We start from the raw sequence: 20044 nt of genomic DNA, 5'->3' as shown, positions 1-20044 counted from the left end.
TGCATATAAATCAGCTTCCCACCATGCCCCCGTGTTTCCATCTGTCTGTCCTCCCTGATTGCTCTGAAATGTTGCAGGGCATCGAGGTTAGCCCATGGCTGAACCCTTCAAATAGAGGTGGCACAAAATAAAAGCCGAGCTTCTCCTCCACAAACTCAACTCATCAAGTCAAGGTGTGGGATGTTTATGTTTTTGAAGGAAGAGGAGGCGCCTTAAAACAGGGACTAGCCCCTGCTAATGTACTGTAGTTTTCAAGTCTGCTATTTCCAAAAAATATGTTGGTGCAGAAGCTCTTAAGTCACCTCTGGCCTGTAGAGCTGATAATCCCTTAGACCTTCCTTACACGAGGATCGCCCCTTCCTCACACAGAAGAAGGTTAGGTTGGTGGTACTTTCTTCCTTCTAGAGCTAGGGTATCAATGCAAAGACCTCCTAGAACTTACATGGAAAAGGGAAGGCCCTGATTTCAGTTTTATGCTCAGAAGGAAGGATCTAATGCTTAATTTTAATAGATTCTGGAGAATCATGGATAATGCGTGTTTTGCTACACAGATAAATCCTTACTAATAGAATTTATCTTATTGCTACATCTGTCTAGCAGTGCTTTGTTACTAAACCTTTGCTGGAGAGTGGGGGTGGCTGTGATTTAATTTTTGATGGGAGTAACTGATTTAGAAATTCAGAAAAGACAGATATCCCTGTGACATGAATGTCCCCTCTTGCTGCACTCCTAGATGGAAGAGAGAATCCTGGATTATTTTCAGTATTGCTGATGTCCCAGATGCATGTCTGAGTACATATAATTAAAAATCAGACTTGTAAGAAACCTTGGACAGTATCTATCCATAGAAATTTCATAGAACCAGAGTGGTGTTGATGTTCACCAGAATATTTCCTTGAAAGTTCCTAGGATGCCACAGAAAGCATTTACTGACCACAGAAAACATATATGAGACAAGTGTATGACAGCATGTATATTATTTTTTTAATGGAAAAAGTATTAAGGAACCAACTGAGAATTATACTGACATATCTAGATTTATTATTTTATTTTATTTTATTTTTTGAATACTGGATCATAAATTTTAATTCAGTGTTGTCCAGTCTGTAAAACAGAGAAAGAACAGGGCATGACTAGCAGCACAGAGCTTCATTCAACATTTAGAGAGTGGAAGAGAAGCAATCAGGTGTCAAAAACCAACATAGGTTAGATCACAATGAGGAGACATCCTTCCCACCCACTGGGGACTTCTCTGCTCCTTAGAATGAGATGCAGCTGTTCAGGCCTTAGGACAGAAAAAAAAAAGGGCAAGAAAAGATTGATCTGGACACAAATCCCTGTCAGGGACTAGTGAGGATAGAAATCTGGAGAGTAAGAGTGCTGTGTTATAGCCAAGTTGGGGGTTGGGGGAAACATCCCCTACAGAAGGAATCCAGAGATTGCTACTGAGGTGCTGACACTGAAGATTTTGCCAGGGGTGCAAATGAAAATAGTTTGTGCCCCTCAGAATAACTCCCTGAGCCTCATTCATGCCTAAGAGTATAAGTCTGTGTGGTGGGTTTTGGATGGACATGCATTTACAGCTTTGACTTTTTCATGTTCGTGCACTTTGTAAAGCCATGATCATATTTTATTGGGCTTTTATAAAAAGGACTCTTAGGTCTAGCAAAATTCCAGCTTAACAGAAGAGGCTGAGATAGAAAAACATGCAAGAAGGGAGATAAGAGAAGGAGCTTGAGAAGAGGGTAAAGCAGAAATAAGTGCCCATAGAGAACTTCTTGGGCAAAGTGGAAGACAAGGCAGAGCTGTGTTAAACAAAGGGTTGATTTGTACACTTGAATTTTATCCATAAACTAAAGGAAATGTACACCTTGATTAGCATCTCACACACCCCCTCCCCCAAATCCTACTCAGCTAGCCCCTGCATGAACCTGGAGCAGGATGTAATACCAGTCCACTATGCCAGCCATCCCACCAGAGGCATCCCATTGCATTGCTGAGGATGAGAAATGAAGGGGAGGTGCAGTGCAATTAAAGGGGACAGGGAAGGAAATGCATTTCCCTTTCTGTCCAACCTAGGGAATTCAGTACTGCAGATAATTACTGAAACACCTTCCAAAACAGGAGAGGCTATAACAGGAGAGGCTATTTCTCTGCATTTAGTTATAACCAATGGTATAGATACTGTCTCTAGTGGGATACGCTGTCATAGGGGAGGGAGTATACATTAATATCCATTATGCTTAGAGGGGAGTTTCTCCTCTCCTGCAGAGTTTGTCAGCAGATATTAGATTCCTTCTTTCTCACTTTGAGGTCCTGCAGTCCAAGATTAGAGAAACTGGGCAGTCCTCTAAAAGAATCCTTCTAGTCTGCAGTGCGTTTGAAAGGTCACTGAAGCCAAATACTGCAAAATGAAATTTGCTCTTGTACAGTCCATACAGCTTTCACATAATTGCATACACCCACCCTGAACCCAAGACCCTGGAACAAATATGACTTCTTTTGAAAAGAACAAACAAACAAACGAAAAGAAACCCCAAGCCTAAAACCTACAAATTGCAATGTGTCAAAACCCAGAAAAGATCTGGTATGTAATGTCTGTCTCATGTCCTTCCTATAGCAAGAAATGTTAGACAAAGTGTTCTGGTCCTCCAAAGAAGTGGGCTGTGCTCTGTGCAGCATGGAAATGCAGCCCTTCCAGCCCCCTCATGATCCCCAAGTCTTCAGTGCTGGGATCAGCACAAGGAAGGATGCCAGAGAAAAAGTATGAGATTACCTCTCAGCAAAGCCCTTTGGCCTGAATCACTGACATCTTTGATTTAAACAGTAATTTAAAACACTCATGATGAGAAGTCAGGGAAGGCATCCAGGAAGGCCTGGGGTCCAGCCAACCTGGCGTGTCTGCCAATTTGCTATTAAGAAGGTAGGTGTGCTAGGAAGGGGCAGGATCATGGCCGAAACCTGTCATTGCCTCAGCTAAGCCACAAGACCCTTATTCAGAAATGACCAGAGATTGCCTGCCTGTGCCAGCAGAGCCTTGCTGGATGCCTACACCTCTGCTCTTCTGCTCTAAAGCAGTGGATAGAAGGATCTGGGGAAAGTCCTGCCATACTTCCTCCAGCTGATCAGAAAGCCCTGCTGATGTGCGGCCTGTGGATTCCTCTCTGGGCCACTAAGCTAATGGTTCAGTGATGAAGCTTAAGGGTGAGGAAGGCATGCAGAGGCAGGAAGAAACTGCTGAAGAAACAGAAAAAATCTGAATGAAGGGAAGGGCAAAAGGAGCACATGTAAAAAGAACATGTATCCCAGGCAGCTTCTTTCCGCTCTCCTGTCTCTCCAAGACCAGTGGCTTTCTTGAGCAACACTGCTTGTATCTGCCTCTTGACGTGTGAAGACAAAAGAGAGCAGGGTAAATCCAGTTTTAACTGACATGTCCTAATTGCTTGATCTCAAAGGAAGAAGTATATGGCTCTAGATAAAGGTTTCCCAGGTGTAACGCTACTGCAAAATTGACACAGGTCCATTGCCATTGGAGGCCCAGATTTAGAAATATCAGTAGTTTCATTTCGGCGAAGGGAGAGGTGAGTTCTGATCCAGCTCTGAGTCCAGACTCTGTGGCTCTGGTCCACCACGAGTCTCTGGTGATTAATTGCCTGTTGGGGTTAGATGACAGTACGTTATTCTCACAAAAATTATCTTCTTCCTTGCCAGACAATTTCAGATTCTGTCCTGATACTGATTGTGTCACTTTTCCTCTTTGGGTCTGGTTCAGGTTGGAAACTCATTTCTTGAAAAGGGCAGATAGAAGAAGTCTCTGACTTTGAATGAAATTCTGTATGATCATGACTCAATGATCATAAATCCTTCAGGGCCTGGAACCTAACAGAGGAATAAAGGAGGAAGCTCTGTCTCTTCTAGATCAAAGTGAGGAAAAAGAGTTAGATGTGAAGGAGACAAAAGGTGCTGCAGGGTATGTGAAAATCAGAGCTCCCATACAGATTGCTGAAGACTGCCAAAATGGGATTCTCCACAGCTATCCCATATCTACGCAATACAGTGATGGGAGCGATTTTAGATAAGATCAGGCCTAGAGAGAGCATGCCCGGCTCTGCTTCTTGCAGCAGAGCAATATGGAAACCCAGTGCTGGGAAACCGTTTTTCTGTGCCAGTAAAGAGGCAGGGAGTTGTGTGCAACCATTCAGGAGCCTCCGCTCCCACGCATCCTCCCGCTCACTGAAACCCTGCCAGAACAGCAAAGGAGGAATTGATTTATGTGCAGTAAGCTAAGTAAATAGTTAAATAAATAAATAAATAAATACAATAAATTATGTCTTTCCTACCTTGCTCATCCAAAGAAAGAGAGAGGCACGGGAATCAAATTCAGGAGGAAGTCAACTGCAGGTGTGCAAAGCTGGGCATTGGGTGCTGACAGCTCTGGTAAACATGATATTTATTCCCTAGGAGAGAATTTCAGACTGCTCTTTGTGAGACCTGTCACTCACTGTCTCCTGTTCTTGCTAGTGAAATCTCTCTACTGTGAGCTCATCAGGGTCAGACAGCAGTGGAGAAGTCCAGCTTGAGCTTCCCCAGTGTTTTAGTTCTCATTTTGTGACTTTGTTCCTAAAAGGGTTCAGATTCACTGCAGAAAGTATCCCCTTGGCTGAATGTAACCCACTGACAGTCACTTTGCTTCACCATTTGCCTGTGTCGGTGGCGAGCCAGTTCCCAAGTGTTTTGTCAAACGTCCACCCAGCTGAGCAGGCTCTTCTTCCATGGTCAGTGGCAAATTGCTTGGGGAAAGAACATAAGAAAGTTACAGTGCTAGCTATTCTCTAGATGGGACCTCTCAATTCCTATTAAAGACTTCCTCAAAGCACTTGCTGAGAAGGCTGCCCTGTAGATCATGGTGTTTAATAGGCACTGGCCTCGGTGAATCCTCCTCTTCCCCACTTCTGGCGTCCTCAGCATTCGGTGTCAAAAGAACTTCTCATGGGAAGGGCACATAATGTGAAAACATATCACTATGCTTTCAAGCAGCTCCTTTGAGCTTCCCCAGACTGACCTATTTGGGATCTGGTCTTCCACCACCAGGCACCATTTCTTTCTCCTTTGTCATGTCCTCAGCTGCCCACACACCTGCAAAAATGCACAGAACAGGTCTGTAATCCATGGTTTGTTCTCCTGAATTCTCTCTCAATAAAATAGAGATCTAGTGACTGCATTAGCCCATCTACTCCTTGGAATTTAGGAAGGAGTTCAGTGTCCAGAAATGCCTAGGGACTCAAACACATGATAGCAAAGAGGGTCTTTCTTTTCCTGCTCTTGCCAGCTATTCATCTCCCACTCTGTTCAAATACAAATGCCCTTTTCCTCTGTGCACCATCAGTAGCAGAACTGGGCCATCGAAGTGAACAGTTCTCTTTCACTTTGTCATAAAAATTGTTCAAGTGATGTTACAACAGAGTTAATTCCCACAGAAGGTAATACAAGGGCTGGGGATGGAGAAGATTTAGGGTCAAGAGATTTCCATGTACCACCTAGTTCAGTTTAACACAATGATTGATAGCAAACTGCAGCTGGAATAAAACTGAGGGTAGTTCTGGTTACTTTAACACCTCTTGTGGGGTCCATACAGGCTTCCTTAGCCTTCAGAGAAAGAAGAAAAAGTGTTCTCTGCTGTCTATTCTTATGCCAGCATTTTCCTGCCTTCTCCCAGAGCAGCAGACTTTTTAATCCCAGTGTAGATTAGGAGCTAAAGCCTCGGGTTCCCTCACCCAGGAATGTTCTAGAAATGCTGCAGATGAAAAGAATAATTAAAAAAGTGAAAAAAAAAAAGGATACTAAAACTGGAGATTAAAACTATGGATTTGACAGCGATACACAGCTTAATCTGCCTGTACTGCTCTTTGTCTCACACTATTACCTTGGCCCCTCTCTCTTTGCTAATATCTCTTCGCCTTATCCCCCGGAGGCTGACTGCTCTTTCCTCAAATTGCCGAAACAGCTGACATGGAGATGTTAAACGAAGAACAAGTGTTTCCCACCTGTGTGCAGCTGACAATGGTGCACTCCCGTTTCAGACCCAAAGAAGGGCTGAAAGTGGATTTGTTTTTCTAACTCTCCTAGTTAGTCTAAGGAGAGATATTCCTTCTCTTTGAAAAACCCACTTCTAATAAAAATAATTCATTTCGTTTCTGAGTGAAACCTCAAAATGTCCAAATTTGCTGGAAGTGGGTTTCTGACCTTTCGTTGTGAAAGATGAGCTGGCACGTTTCCCTGGGAAACCTTGCTTTCAGGCAAACGGTTTGACAAAGTCAACCTGTTCCCGCAGAACCTCTCCAATCTGGCCTGTGGTGTTTCCAGCCAAATCCCCCCCTCCTGCCCCACTCCAGCCCTCTCTGTTACAGCCGGAGAAAAAGGCATTAGTGAAACAGAAGGATCCCTTCTTGCTTTCAGAGTGGAAATGAAACCAACATTAATCTATTTACAGAGGATCTTCATGTGAAGGCTCAGGCCAAGAGCAAATGCCAAACAGGCCTGAGGTTAGCCTTTCCAAGCAGCAAAAGAAGCTATAAATGTGGTCCTAAAAAAAAAAAAAGGCAAGGGGAAAAAAAAAGAAGAGAGACAGAGAAAAGAAGGCAGATTAAAAAAAAAAAAAAAAGGCAGGTGCTATTTCAGCAGAGTTCCCGACTCAGCAGTTTTCTTTTAAAGCTTTCCAGTCCCACTGTTTGCTGAGTTGCTCCGGGCTCAGCTACAAGGCAGGCCAGAAAGTACATGTACGGGCCATTATTGCTGGGCTGGCTCGGCATGGCTTCTAACCATGTGCGGATGCTGTTGCATTGTCTGAGCCTCCTGGCAAGCTCCCAAGGGGGCTTCTTGTTTGCACTGCCACATCTGTTTGAAATTCTGGCACATCTCAGCCTGAGAAATATGGTTTGTGGTGTCATAGCAACCACTTTTTCTTGATCTGACAGGCAAGGCAAAGTTATGGAGGCCTGGAAGTGCTTCTTGCAGATCTGATTGCAATGGATAGAAAGCTCCTGAGGCTACTGATCACACACATAACCTGTCTTTTTGCTTTTTTTTTCTTCCCTAGCTTGCTATCTCCTACCCTACAGTGCCTTAAATCACTGTACTTGTGGCAGTGGGTTAGTTCAGAATTTTGAATGAGACCATCAAGCCCATTCTTAAAACTTCAAATACGTCCAGCTTAGACCTCTGTCAATGAGCTGTGAAAGGCAAAGTCATCATAGGTCCCTAGACCAAAAACATCTTATATACTAAGGGATACGGGGCAGAAATTTGCTCTTCTGTTCCTGTGATAAGAACATTAAGCTGCCTATGTGAGGTGAAAGGGGTTGTGTGTGCTTCTCCAGCAACCCTTTTTTGGACAGAGGCACCAAATTTTTCCTCAAGTATCTTCAGTGCAATCCGCAGTGAAGGAAAGATCCCAAAGCTCTGACAAGAAGATAGATGGGGAATTTAGTTAATCACTACCACTGTTAATGAGTCAAAGAATACTCTACCTTTGGGCTGGGCAGTGTTGCTAATTAGCATGCAGTCATCAGTATAAAATGCTTTTGCTGGGTCTCCTAGTGGAAGCCATGTGAGTCCATCTTTCCTCAGGTGCTCAATGCCCTGTGCCATGTAAACATGTCCAGGGAGCAGAGACCAGGGTCTCTTGCCAGTGCTCCCTCCTGTGACACTGCTATCGTGCTGTGTCAGCAGCAACATAAACTTTTGGCAAAGGGAACAAAACCACCTGAATCTTTTCTCCCTGGAAAGGAGCCTGGCAGGAACCACAGGAATGTTCCTCGAAGCAAACGGTACCAGAGAGAAACTGAAAAGGATGAAATCCTTGACACTGGTGCCTGGCTTTGGGCTTGAGTCGCTGCAGAAAAGGCATTGTAGGGAGGGATGAAAGGAGAGCTGATCCCCAACAAGAGCCATCTCTGAGTGCTGGTACTGTTGGGATGGTACTGTGGGCGATCTCCCTCCAGGGAAGTACATAGCCTTCCTGAAGGGACCAGCTGCCAGGTGTGACTTTCCTCCTCTTCCTGCTAGTGTACAAATGGTGGCTTAGCAGTATGGATTCAAACAGTAGTGGGCTGATCTGAAAGCAGAACATTTGCTGTATAACTTAAAAGTAGGTCAGAGACAGGTTATCCCCAAGAAATGGACTTGGCTTGGCAAAGAGGAGTGAGTATTTGCAGGGCTGTTAAAAACTTGTGCTTCCCTGAAGAAAAGCATTAACAAGCAGGGGAGGAATGGCAGTGGATCCAATTAAAAACACACGCCAAGGCAAAAATGATAGAAAAAAAGAAAACAGAGTTTTTCAAAATGTCTTAAAAATATACAGTGGGAGAATCCAGACATGTTTGCCATAAACGAGGAGGCAATCATGGTTCAACACAGGTGTCCAGGCCCTAAGGGAAGGCAGAAGAGAGGGCAGCCAGGCAGCAAAGAGAATAATTACAGACTCTACTGAGGGTATCGGCACTTATTTTGGGGTATGAGTCCAACTTTGCTATGAGGACTCCATTTGGAGGCATGCCATGGAAGACTCTGAGGAAATACTGACTATCATTACCCACAAGGGTAGGAGGAGCTGAAGTCTCTTCCCAGCTCTGACACCAACCTGTGAAGTAGAGCATACCCTGCTAAGCCAATGCCTCAGTTTCCCCACCAAGATTTTCCCCTGACAATCATGCTCCTGATAACTTTGCACATGTTCTGAGAGCTTTGGAGGGAAAGCAAACATAAAAGTAGGAAAGATATCATTTTGAATATGTTAAAATAGCTAACTAGTGTTCTGATCTTCCTTTATGAAATTGTTTGTTTGAGAGGCAGCACCCTTTGATATGATCATCCCAAAGACTTCACAAAGTTGCTGGTCAGTCAGTCATGGTACAAATGCACCCATTAAGGAACGATGGCTGCATGCATTTGTTTAAAAAATTCAAAAGCTCCCCAAACCAAATCCAAGCCAAATCATTCTCAGATGACTTGACACAACACAGACCCAACAAATTATGGAGTGAGTTATTTGTTTTCCCTCCTTTTTCCTCTGTTTTATGTCATGCTTTCCTATCAAAATGTTGTTTCAAACTCAAATGATTGCTATTTGGGAGCAAGGACCCCTGATGTCCTGGTGTGTCTTGATGAAGCATCACCATACCCTTTGAGCTTGGTCAGGGCTTCTATAAGTTCTTCTTCCACCTCCTATGAAGGGTTTCAAAGAAACTGTGAGTGAACCCCAGGTTACTTAGCTAGGATTTGTGTCTGGGAAAGTCCAATCCAATGGGACGTCTGTGGCTTAGAGGGATGGCTCCACCTCTGCATTTGAGATGGCTTACACAGGTTCTGGAATAGTCTTCCAAGTGAAAAAAATTAAGACAACATGGTAGTCTTTCAAATATAATTGTCACAGTAGCTGTTAAAAATGGGTAAGTCTTTACTGAGCTCTCCCAGACACCATGAGGTAGAGAGAATCTTAGTCTTCCTTGCTTTGGTGCATAAAGACATGAATGCAGAGAAAGTGGAGGAAGAAGAGCATTTTGAATGGGAAAAAAAAAATTTGCCCATCCCTTGGCTCAGTGGATGCAATAAAGAACTTACTTAACTTTATGATAGCTGTCTGTGTTGTGGAGAATGCCATCTGAACTAACATCTCCAGCCACATTTCAGGAGGAGAAATGAACACTTTCAGATATAACTCATCTGTGTGAATGTAGACAGTTACTTTTGGATGCAGTGATTCAAGTCTCCATTGACTCCACTGATTACATCTGCAATGTAATGTACAATCTCCACAATGGGCTGTAGAGAATACTTAACGTGATTAATTGAGATGGGGCTGTCAGCACCATGTCAGATGTGCCACATCCAAATTCTGTCAGTCCTTGGGCTGCAAGCCAGTGCCAGCCCACCAGCAGCTGTGATGAACTTTGGGCCAGAACTGTGATGGAGCTGCAGGATGCTCTGCCCTGGTGGGCAGAGCTGCAGAAAAGGTAGGGAGAGAGGGGTATGCCCAAAAAAGGAGGTAAATATGACCCAGGCCTTTGCCTGCCAGTGCTGTTGTCAGAGAAGAGTTGCAATTCTGAATCAGAAGGAATTTCTGGGGGTTGCAAGTAGCTCAGGGTAGGGCAGTGCTCTGGGGTAAACAGTGAATGAAAGGGGAATCAAGCTGCTTATGCTTTAGGGATTAGGTGCCTTGCAAATGAGCTGGTTAAAATAATTTTTTTTCTGAATTTACCTGACATCAGCCACACTCAAGATACTTGCAAGGTACTTGGCTAGAAAAAGTACAGGTGTGTTCCAGTGCAGCTGTGCCTCTCCTGCTCAGTTAGGGGCTTGGAAGAGTTATTGCCTCTTCCAAGAAGAAAGCTGTTTTTTTTCTGGGATAGGAGAGATTGAGGAGGGGTTTGACCTAGAGGGTTTGTATGGTCTAGGCTGAGCTGGGAGCCAGCAGTATTGTGGGTTTTCCAAGATCCTGACTCAGCTTTTGACCTTTGGCAAATCACTGACCTGAGTTAGAGCAGCTGGAAAGTTGAATAAAACTTAGTCTGGCACGAAAAGTAAAGATGCTACATTGAGCTGAGCTGTCAGCCTTCTTTATTTGGGTAAATTTTGGTTCAAAGACACGCACAACCTGAACTGCCATGCCTGTGTGACTTTGGATCATCTCCTCTGTTGCTGCTCTGGAGTAACATAAAGAAGGAATGGGGGATGAAATGAACTGTGGTTAGCTCTGTTATCAAGACATACGCAGTGCAAGAAATCAGAAATCTTGATGGATTTGCTTTTTAACTATTCAGTTAGGATTTCTCATGAGGAGGTACAAGAAATTCTAAAGCAAAGTTGAAAAAAATTAATCTTCTTTCTTTTAATTAATTTTTAGAAAGGAATGTTCTGTTGAGGAGGGATGGAGCTGAAGAAGCAGTAGTGGGAATAAAGCAAGTGCAGAGGTTCCATGCGTGGTGTTTTTGCTGGTTTCTTGTATGGATTGGGGCAGGATGCCCAGTCTCTTCTCCTTCTCATACTCCAGCTGTAAAATAAGGCAACCACATTTTCTTGGAAAAATTTTGAGACTGTCCATTCACATATACATTGCAATCTAATCCAAATAATCCATGAAGTCAAATCATATGGATGCTCTGATGTTATTGCAAAGGGAATCAAAAGCTCTAGAGATCTCTGAATGAAAGATAAGAATGTTCTCTCTTCTAATTTTTCTTCTCTCAAGCACTGCACAAACAAGAGTGAAAACCTGGCCTTCCAGCAACTATATTTCCTCCTCTGTTTTCCAGCTTTAAGTGAAGGTTTACATCAGCTGTTTTTTAATTCACCGTCTTGCTTTGGATTAAACAGGAATGTCAGGAACAGACATTGAACACGCCTGAGTTCTCCTTTCTACTGCTCCTCACATCAAGTCCAGTGGTGTTAAACATGAGAAGTTATGTCTGTCTGAAAGCCAAGATAACTGTAAATTTGTGTTGATCGTCCACAAGACTGTAGAATGGCACTCACATTTATTCAAGGGCACAGTACTGAACAGTAAAGGCATAGTGTTTCCAATTAAGCGGTCTGATAGTAAAAGAAGATTTATGGAAGAGATGGGAGATTAACAGAAAAATGCTGGTCCAAGAATTTTGAGGGCACTGACTCAGAGAGACAGATAACTTCAGGCTCCCTTGGGTTCACCAGGTTCCCTTACCACATGGCATTCATTAGGAAGCCCTGAAAGCAAGTGTTTGACCCATAAATGTGTGACTGCTTTCCCTTCTTCACTGACCCTTTAAATAGTTAACAGCACTCTATATCTTCCCTGCAGCAGAAGCAATTCCCAGACATTGAAGCATTTCCATTGCAAAACACAGCTTGGGATTCTGGACTCAGTTATTTGTTTGGAACATGTAGACAAAATGAAAGTGTAGCAAACTCATACCAGATTGGATCCACTTCAGAAGCTGCCAAACAGCTGCCAGTGCTGTCAGGTCAGAATCGCTTGCCAGGCTGTTCCCTGGGGCAGGGGGTAGGTTTTAATGGGGGAACCTGGGATCTGGAGATGAACTATACAGCTAGCCTGGAACAGAATATGCTGTCTACTGCATTTTCCCACCCGCAAGTGTATAAACATGCCCCCTACCCCCCTTTTCAGGCTGAAATGCAGCTGATCTAGAGCATATCCACAGAAAAAAATGCCACTGGGCAGTTGGCAGTTGCTGCAATGTCACTTCAGACAAAAGAATATACGCAAGTTAGGGACTTGGGGAAGAACAAGCAAAAAAAAGAACAGAAAGAAAAATTTGTGGGATGCCACATAGTTCGGTGTCCTGCTAAAGGCCCTGCTCTTAACCTCTGGGTCACCCCTTTCAGCCCTGCTTTGCTTAGAAACAGTGGAGAGTGAGTGGAAGCTGCTGCTTTGTAGTCTGGGAAGAAGGAAGGTCTTACTAGTCTAAGTGGACAGGCATACTATCTCACTGAGAGAGTGAAGTAGATGTTAACTGTAAAAGTAAACTTTTTGAAAGCATGTGAGACGTCCAGTCAATTCTTTAGCTAGAACATGTGACTTTTCTTTTGCTTCTGTTTAAAAAAAAAAAAAAAGGCACTTTTTACCAGGCTGAAATGAGTTAAAAAGAAAGAAAAAACCAAACAATTTGAATGGGATACTGAGGTTCAAAACCCTTTGGAAAGAAAGATAAAAAAAAAAAAAAAAAAAAAAAAGAAAAAAAGAGAAGTTCTTTATTTGCTGGATTTAGATCTGAAAGGATTTTTGTTTCATTTTAATACATACAAAAGACGGGGAAATATCTTCCTCTCTTTAGGGACTTATGAAAGCTCACCTTGTAAATCTGTCCATTTGGAAAGGTACAAAATCTTCCATATGTCATTAGTAACATATGTCAGCTTCCCCTGATCTCACATTTGTGTGAAAGGGAGCTCTCCCTCTATTATCAGAGATTAAGCAGAGATGACAGAAAAGAAATCCAACAAAAGTGAGGTTAAGTTGGTAAATTATAATGCAAAGGGCTTTGGAAAGAACTTCCTCTGGGGCTGCTTGAAATTTTCCATCAGAATATTTTACAGTGGAAAATTGCCTTCAATAAAAGCAAAGTTGTTTTGTGTTAAGTTATGACCCATCTCTCAACAAGGCTTCAGAGTGTGGCAGGAGGCCTGGAGATTCAACTGGGAAATCTTTGGACAGTGTCTCCTAGAGGCTGTCACCACAGAGCTTTGTGATCCATCCTGCTCCATGCCATGTGAAGTGCATTTCTCACAAAGCACCATGGTGATACAACTTCCATGGTGCATGGCATTGTCTCAGCAAGAGAGGGGACCATGCTGCACCATGAGAGATGTGGGCAAGTCAGGAATGTCAGCTCACAAGGAACGACAGGGACACAAAGCATACCAGCTACAACTCCCAAGGGGGGGTATTTCTGAACTGAAATGGAAGGCTCTTGGCCAAAGATTTTCATTGTTTGGTGAAATCTCAACATTTTCCATGGGAAAAGAAAATAAAAACACAATAATATTATTAATAATAAAATAGAACAATTTTCAGCTGAGCTTTATCCAGTCAGGGTTTGAGAAATTACAAAGACTGAGTTTCTATTAAGAGAATTCTTCCAGGGACCCTCAAAAATTGAGAGTGGGAACTATGTATTGCTCGGGACTAATCAGACCATTAGACTAGGACCACAGGAGGGATCAGGGAAGCCCATCCATATGTGGTTCAGGCTGGGACTGATTATTAATTATCAAGCAATGTTAAACCAGGTAAGGCAGGAGCAGCCAAAAACTTGCAGTTGGCAAGTCAATATATTTGTGTTTAAGGCAGAGTGTATGGTGCTTCTGGCAAAAGCCAGCACGAAGAATGATAGTGTCTTGATATTAGAATAACTCATAATGACTTTGATCCTCTTAAATCCTACTGTCTCTTTCTCATCTCTCTTGCCCCAGAAAGACCCTGTTAAATTACCTATTTCAAGGGCTGAGCAGGTCTTGACCATGAACACTTAACATTGCAAGTCCTCAACAAGACAAGAGTGACCAAGAGAGAAACGAAGGGAGAGGAATTTGTGTCTGTAAATTGCAAAGACATACAATACCCACCTTGCACTTATGCTCAGTTTCAAGTTTCTGTCGAACAGCATCTGATACCTTCCATTTTCCATAGGTGAATTAGCCAAACAACAGACAGACAATAGAGACAAATTGGCCAAGTCAACAAACATGTTAAATGGGAATGAGCTAGCCATGAGAGGGAGGGAGGGGAAATGTTGAGGAAGCCTTTACTAGTAAGTGATCCTTACCTGTGTTCCAGGTAAGCTTCGGAACTGACAAATCAAGGCAGTACCCTGGGAATTCTTTACACAAGAGATTATATTTTCTATAACTGTTTACAATTACACCTGCACTGTGTCATTTCAGTCTCCTTGGGCTGGGCCTGTATTGTGGTGTATTTTCCTTCAGCACTGGTAAGTAATGACCTTCCTTTGGGTCATTATTTGTGTTGCTGAAGAAAAATACTTTCCCTCTCTCTCTCTCTCTCTCTCTCTGACTCTCTGTATTTCTATTTTGAGAAAAGAAATCAAAGCAGATCAAATTGTGTTGAGTGTTAGTGTCAAGACAAAGGGGTTCCTACCATAACCCATCACCTGAAACAAAGCTTTGCCAAAAGTTATGATATGCTCAGGCCTGATTTTAAGACTTAAGAGTTATGCCACAGTGAGATAAGTGATAGTTTCCTTCAACTCTTCCCCTTAAAAGAAATTTTTAAAGTGTCTCCTGGAATGTTATTCTCAAGGGACGTAGTCTTGTTACTGACAAAGGAGAAGGTGAAAGGATAGCGTTAGGCATTCTGAAAGGCTTTCCACCCATCATGTCAGAAGAAGGAAAAGCATGACCTTGACAGCTTAAACTGGGGAAAAGGGTGGGAACACAGCTAAATCATAAGGAAGCATAAATATACATTTGTGCATTTAGTATCCTATAAGTTTTTGTTATTTTGTTGTTTCCTGGCTGGTGATGATGAGATTCCTTAGTGATGGACATGCTAGATATAAGTGAAAGGGAGGGATTTGTGTAGTCAAATTTATTCCTTGTGAGATACAACCAGAGACCTTGAAATCTTGATATTTTTTGATCTAATATTCATAAGACAGTTCATCACTGCAGAACTGTGCGAAGTTTTGGAACTTAAATGGCAGCCAGAAAAAAAGTACTGATAGCTGTTTAAGCAGAAAGTCCTTATCTCCATCTCTGGCAGTCCTGAAACTTCTGACTGGTGGTAGGACAAAACACTCCCTATATACCATGTTCCGAATCTTTTCCCTTGGCATCTGATATTAGCTGCTGTGAGCAGTGGTGCTATGGAATAGAAAGATCCAGTCTGACATAGGTTGCCTGTTCATGTGTTGTGATACAAAAACCCTGCTGTGCTGTTTGAAGCACAGTGCCATATGTGACGGCCACAGTTGCTTTAGAAACATGCTGACCAGACTTGAGTGTAGAAGAAACATGAAACGGTCAAGATCAATTAGACCTCCCTCTCCAGTTCTTGGAGGAAAGCAAAAGACTGTGCCTCATGGTCTGCACTCCAAATCTCATCTCATTGTGGTGTTAGCACTAAAAAAAGGTGCGTAATGTTTGCCCTGTGATTTTGGGACACTCCTCAGTGGAGAAGTTGTCACTACAAAGCACATTTTCTTTTATCCCTCTACTAGCTCTATGTCCTTACAATTGTTCTTCACTTTTCTCTTCTTTGGTTCAGCCACTGAACTTGGAGGGGGTACCTTATCCAGCACAGTGGTCACTGAAAGGCACTGAGATCCTTTCTCTCCAAGAATACAACTGCCTTGCAGCTAAAGGCAGGACTGCAGCTCAAGTTGAACAGACTTGAAACTGAATCAAGCTCATCAGGATCCTGCATTGCAGAGCATTGGCCAAACTTTCTGATCCACTTTTAGAGCCTGTGCTTCTAGCTGAAAGTCCTTACATCATGCTGACATTTCCCTCAGGAATAAAGCTATTGAGATGTGACTCCCAAAGGCACAGCCACCACCAGATTGCAGTGGGTATGTCCTCTCCAAAATGCAAATCAGTACAAGGAAGCTGAACTGGGGCACCCACCCAATAGAGTGAAATGTCCTCCCTATTCATGCCTGAACAAGCTGATCTAAAGCTTTCTGATCACAGCCGAGATGTAGGGTAGATGCCTTCTTAGTCTCACCAGTTGGCAAGCAGTATAAACACAGAAGAAAAAGCAGTTCAAGTGCCACTTGGCATTGCTTGAGCTAAGCTCAATATAGTCTGTCTGTTCAGCTGAGCCTCCCTGCTTGTCTATCTGCATTGACTCAGGTCTCTTAGCCCAGACCACAAGAGCACCAAAATCTTGTGGCTTGTTTGGCTGTGAGGTAATAAATTCATTAGGAGGACTCATTCTTGTTGAGAAGGATCTTCCTAAAGGAAACTAGACTTGAGAAATTTTATTGTCTGTATATGCCAATTTGTTCCCCTCCAAACAACTGTCAAACCTCTAGGCCAAATGATAGAGTTCTTAGAGATTCTTCTGAGATATAAACAAAAATAAGCACCCAGAGAGAGATACAGAAAGTCACATGGTACCACAAGTTCATGTGTTTAATTTGGAATCCTGAGAACAGGAAAAGTTTCAAACAGAGGTCTTCATTAATCACCAGACACAAATCAGTGGGAAGCCAGGCATCAATAGTACTACATGAACAAATAGTTTGTTTGTCCAGTGTTTCTTCCTTTATTTCTTCTTTTTTGGTTTGAATCTGTACAGCACCTAGCATGGTGGTGTACAGAAGTACACTTGTAATAACACAGCAGGAGAGCTGACATGCAGAAGGGATCATGAAGAGGGAAGAAACCATCCTAGCAGGCAGCTTCTTCATTTTACATCAGCTTTTAATGTCAGGCCAGCTGAGGGTGGAGGGATGAGAGACCAGAAAGTGAAGAGAAAAAAAGAAATAAACGAAAACCCCACAACTCCAACAACAAAAACCTCAGACAAGGCAAGAAAACAGCAGCATATCCAGGGACTTCTTGCTCCTCAGCTGAAGAGCCTGTGATCATACTCGTCTCTATCTTGTGTCCCAGACTCACATTGCCTCTGAGGCTGAAATACTGGTTCCTTATTCTGAAGATCGGGTCTCCTGGGCTTTCGTAATATTTTCCAGCCTTTCTAAGGTGTCTGTTTTAATGAATAAGGACACCTTATTCAGAAGACAGACTGACTCCATGGGCACAGAGATTGGTTACCACTTACTTCATACTGACTATCCAGACGGAATAAGAAATGGAGCAGGGATGAATTGACCCAGATTGCCTTTGTAAACAAAGGTGAGAGGGATCAGGTAATGATTTCCCAAGGGTTGTCCAAGGAGGAGGCATAAGCAGGCAGGCAGTGTGAACAGTTCACTAGGGTTTGAAACCCTTCTTCAAAATCCCCTTGCCCTTCTGCTTTTCAGCAGCTCCATCCTTCCTGTTCCCATGTTCTCTGAGACCTTCTTGGTTTTAGTTTTCTGCACTGCTGAAGGGTGTCACATATGCTAGGAGGAAAAACAGCCCCCAGTCTTGACTTCAACAAATCTTGCCTTACACAGAGTCATTCAGCTCAGTTACTTCTCACTTCTTTTATTTTCTTTTTAATCCTGTTTCTCCCTTCTATCCCTCACCCCCTCCCACTCCCTTTCACATTTATCCCCTAATCAAATCCCTATATGCTCTTCTCAGCAATTCTTCTCTAAATCCCTCAGGCGGGTTAGAAGCCCCCTGAGGAAAGATCTTTTTTTTGGCAAGTGAGTTGAGATAGGAAAGAGGTCCTTGACAGAAGCATATTCCATCCCAGAAAGTTTTTAATCCTTCCAGATGCTTTGTCACAAACTGTGCTTTTATGCTGGTTCACTTTTAAAGACAGCCAGGATATGTGCAGAGGTCAGATCACAGAGCTGCTCTGGAAAACTCTAAATTGCTCTTGCCTTTGATTCTTGTGCTTTAAAACCACTCTGAAGTTTAAATAAATGGATTAGAAATGAGTTAAAGAGCAGGATGCTTAATGCTTCTGCTTAAATCTATAGCCTCGAGCCACAGCACTTTGGGCGGCAAGATCCTGTTAAATCTCACCAGCTCAGCAGGCTCTGAACAAGTCAAGACTTGGATGCAGATGTCTGTGGAGAGGCAAGGTGAGAGAGACCAGAGGGGTGGCACTGGTCCTTCTACATCAGCATACAAGCAAGCCCTAAGGTGGTGAAGTGGGCAGTGAGGCATACACTGGACCAGTTTTCAGAAAAGGCATCAGCACCACAGTTATTTGCCAATAATACTAACGCTCTGACACCATATATTTATTTTATTTTATTTTGGTTTAGGACTCATGATTTTCAGACTTGTTTCCAGCTGAGGACATTAAGGAGCAATGATAATGCAGTGGGTTAGATCCTCTTAGGAGATTCAGCTGCCTTGAAAGCCCATTCTGCTTTTCGTTGTTTATTATTGTTGGATGGCGATAGGACAGCTGTTATGTTACATCCTAGAGGTAGCTGCACTTCCAGGGCTGGATGAAATGATTGCTGTAAATGCCAGCTTGGCAGCTATTCTGGCCCTCCTTGGGGCAGGCCCTTACCCCCTGCCTGTGGTATGGCTTTGTTCTGCAAGAGAAGAGCAAAACATTTTGTAGCTGCTATAGAAAGAAGTTTCTCAATGTTTTAGGATAATCCCTGTTTTAAAGAGGAGTTGAGTCAAAGAGAAAATAAATCACTTGTAAAGAGCACAGACCAAGCCCTCTTGCTTATTGCTGAGTTTCTTCCTATCTGTCAACACTACCCTACCTGAGTGCAGCATCCCTATTTGTGACTCCATTTTTTTTTCAATATGAGGCCAATGATACTGATTTCTAGTTCACACTGAGACACCAGGAGTTGAAAGAAACCCATCCACAGTGATCCAGGTAAACCTGTGGAAGGAGGCACTGATGATTAAGTCCTGAATTTTGGATGTCCAACATACATAAGAACATGCACGTCAAACTATGGAGGAAGCAAAGAATGGGTTAGCTTGGCTTCCAGAGCTCACACACTCTTCTCTTTGCAGCAGGCTATAAATTATGCAGCATTTAAAGATGACTTTCTAAAACCCTGGCTTTAAAGCTTTTATTTATAACTCCCACACTGATATTTTTCAGACTCGTGACAGCTCCCACCTTCACAAGCTGGGGACATGCCAAGCACCTGGCCTTTTCTATAATGGCCCATTCCCCCCCAGTGAGCTCCCCCCACCTCTTTTTTAAGTAATGCTTTGAATATCTCAGGGAGCTTTTATTTATAGCAGAGACAGAAAAAGCAAGTGGAAGAGAATGAGGATGGTCAAAAGGAAAAGTAGCAAGAGTCCTAAATGTCTGACAAACATCATAGGGTTATTTCATGCTGGAAAAAAGTAAGGCCCTGTGAGCAGCCAAGATCTCTTAGTGATAATTAATATAAGAGCAGAATTATTCCATGTAAAGCAGGTTAGACTCAACCTAGCCAAGACATAAACTGATGAATACAGGGGAACACCTTAGGGAAATGATGAGGGATATGATACCTGAATTGAGTATGCATGTGTGTGAGAATCACAGAATATGCTGAGTTGGAAGGGACCCACAAGGAACATCAAGTTCCACCCTTAGCCCTGCACAGGATCATCCCCAAGAGTCACACCATGTGCCCCAGAGTATTGTTCAAATGGTTCTTGAACTCTGTCAGGCTTGGTGCTGTGATCACTTCCCTGGGGAGCCTGTTCCAGTGCCCAACCACTCCCTGGGTAAAGAACCTTTTTCTAATATGCAAACTAAACTTCCCCTGACACAACTTCAGGCCATTCCCTTAAGTCCTGTCACTGATCACCAGAGAGAAAAGATCAGTGCCTGCCCCTCCTCTTTCCCTCACAAAGAAGTTGTAACTGCAATGAGGTCTCCCCTCAGTCTCCTCCAGGCTGAACAGACCAAGTGCCCTCAGCTGCTCCTCATACGGCT

This window comes from Corapipo altera, unplaced genomic scaffold (genome assembly GCF_003945725.1).
Source record: "Corapipo altera isolate COAL_440 unplaced genomic scaffold, ASM394572v1 45, whole genome shotgun sequence".
Classification (NCBI taxonomy): domain Eukaryota; kingdom Metazoa; phylum Chordata; class Aves; order Passeriformes; family Pipridae; genus Corapipo; species Corapipo altera.
This window is presented reverse-complemented; position numbering follows the sequence as displayed.